Consider the following 3,109-nt stretch of genomic DNA (forward strand, 5'->3'; position numbering starts at 1 on the left):
TCTTCTTCTTCTTCTTCTTCTTCTTCTTCTTCTTCTTCTTCTTCTTCTTCTTCTTCTTCTTCTTCTTCTTCTTCTTCTCCTCGGTAGTGGTTACGTACTGCTAATTATCAACTTGACATAATCTAAATTCAGTTAAAGCCAATCCTACAGGCACACATGTAAGGAGTTAAGTTGATGAGGTTAACTGAGGTGGAGAGACAGGAATGAAAGCTAGTAACCTCATTTTCTGGGCTAAGGTTCCCAAATGTATAAAAAAGGAAGGAGCTAACAGAGCAGCTTCAGTCATCCCTGTCAGCTTCCTGACTAGGGATACAAGGCAACAAGCTCCTTTGAGATCCTGCCGCCTTGACTCAACTTTTAAATTGTGTGCCACAAGAAACCCTTCCTTGAGTTGATTTTGTGGGGGTATTTCATCACAGCAGCAGGAAAAGAAATAAAGAGAATTGGTACAGAGAAGTTGGGAGTGTTGGTGTCATAACTTGACCATGCTTAAGTGTATGGAACTGGTTTGTAGGAGGAATGTGGAAGAGTTGGGAGCTGTGAACTTGAAAAGCCTTTGAATGCTGCAAGAGTCTAATGGGCCATTCTGGTGGTAACCTGGAAGATGTGATGGGGTGAGATCTTCAGATAGTGGAAGCCTAACTTGTAAGACTTGAAGAACTGGGAGATGTGGCTACCAAATGAAGTACTCCACCAACCATGAACATGTGCTGTTGAGATAAATACAACTACATCATGCACCCTGATTCTTCAGACAGACAAAGCCTTCCCCAGGTGAGGGAGGGTAAAGCCTTATTCTTGTAGGAGTATTTACAAACAATTGACCAGAGTATGTAGAAACTATGGACCACAGCTTTCTCCTCCCTGATATTTACAACCTAAGAGTAGTTCCCCAAAGCCTCTCACTGACACTAGATGGTCCCTCTTTTCTGTGCTACACATAATAAGCACGCTGAATTTTCAGGTTGAGTGGTAGGTTCCCTCCATCAGAACAAACACAGCCTACCCTGCCCTATCCCAGCTTTTCTGTATGCCTGATTGTTACTCCTTCAGCACCAGGTCATTTCTTCATCCCTGAGTTGCCACAGTCGGTTTCCCAGGCCCAAGCTATGTAGGATTCGAGGGAGGAGGGCCACTTTGTGTGTGTGTGTGTGTGTGTGTGTGTGTGTGTGTGTGTGTGTGATATTTTGGCCAAGAATCTGGTTTCACTCTGCTATATCCTGATAACTTGAGTGAAGTTGAATTTAAATGTAATGGACTAATTTGTCTGGCAGAGGAAATTGCTGAGAAAGCATCTGTAATAGTTAAAGAGAGAAACATTCTGTGCTGCGCCTGAACAATAGGAAAACTGCCCCCCCCCCCAAACAAAAGTCAGCCCATTAGAGGCTCCATCCTGCAACTATACAAATTCACTTGAGGGGAGAAAGCCTAAACTGAAGGGGTTTCCTGCTTCTCAGAGACAACTGCCCAGGGAAGTATTTCCCCGGGGTCAGCACAGCTGTGGTCCAATGAGGCCAAGTCACATCTGGTAGCAGAATTTGGCAGCACTGTCTACATGATAATGCTTTTGCATGCATAAATGATTCAAGATTGACAGGGTAATGGAGTCCTACTCCAGACTTTTAGAGAGCAGTCAAAGCCAGATAATGTGCACCCGGGTTCGAGTCCCTTTCAAAGATGCCCTGGGAGCTTATTGTGTGAAACTGAAACGAAGTCTAAATTTGCAGTGTAGATCCTAGGATATTAGAGATCCCTGGACCATGGGCAGCTCTGAGGATAGCTGCAATCATGCAATGGAGCTTGCCTAAGGGAGAGGCTGTACGTGATACACGCTACAGAGCTTAAGGGGTGGGGCTTTTATCATGAGTCCCAAATGCCAGACATGGAGCAGTCAGACTTGATATTTTCTCTGATAGATTTTGTTCTTGCTTTGGTTCTATAATTCCTTACTGTGCTTTAGTCCTCTTTTATTTATTTATTTATTTATTTAGTTATCTATCTATCTATTTATTTATTTATTTATTTATTCTGTCTTATTGTGTATTAGAAATATGTAGCTTGGTTTTTATTTTATGGCTCACAGTTAAGAAATTCGCCTTGGATCTCAGATGAAGCATGGGCCTTGAGCTCTTTGAACCTTTAGGCTAGGGGGAATATTAGAAATTAGTTTGGATATATTCTTGTATTATGAGACAGGCATGAGACTTTGAAGAAAAGGAGTGGAAGACTACAATGTAAAATAATGTATTTGGTTGTCAAATTGGCAAGGCAGTTTGTGTGGTGGTTAGGGATAACTGTCAGCTTGGCAGAACTGGGAGTTAGCAAAGAGAGTCTCCAGTTCGAGGGACTATTTAGCCCCTAGGTATTCCTGTGAAGAGTGTGGTTGATCAGGCTATTGAGGTGGAAAGACCCAACTACAAGCAGACAGCACCTTTCCCTGGACTTGGGCCTTGGACTGTAAGTGGTAATGGGGGTTGGTGGGATAGGAGAGGGTTAGCACTTGCTATGAAAGGAAAGTAACCCGATTTCAAGTCCCCCAAGCACCCACCTAAAAAGCCAGGCATCACCATGTGTGTCTGCGGACCCCGTGTGGAAGGGCAGAGATAGATCCTGGAGCTTTCTGGCCACTGGCCGAAACCAAACAGTGAGCTTCAATTTCAGGCAAAAGGTCCTGTCTCACAAGATAACAGTAGTGGGAAACCGAAGAATACTTCTGATATACTCTTCCGGCCTTTGTATAGGAATGCATGGCCATACACACAGACAGAAAGAGAAGTGGGGTAGGGAGAGCTGAGAACATTATCACTTTCTGCTCACTGATGCTGGATGGGATGCCCTGCTGACTCGTTTCTTCTTCTTAACTTCCCTGTTATGATGAACTGTACCCTTGGACTGTGAGCCAGTGTTAACTCTATCTCCATTAAATTGTTTGTATCAGGATGTGTTATCACAGAGACAGGAAAACAAAGATACTCAGAATTTTATTCAAGGTGATAAGATGAAGCATACAGCTGAAACATGAAAGTAAGAAATACCAAATGAAATCAACCTTAGTAAGGAAATGGAGAGAGAGAGAGAGAGAGAGAGAGAGAGAGAGAGAGAGAGAGAG

The sequence above is a fragment of the Mus pahari genome, chromosome 15, assembly GCF_900095145.1.
Source record: "Mus pahari chromosome 15, PAHARI_EIJ_v1.1, whole genome shotgun sequence".
Lineage (NCBI taxonomy): Eukaryota > Metazoa > Chordata > Mammalia > Rodentia > Muridae > Mus > Mus pahari.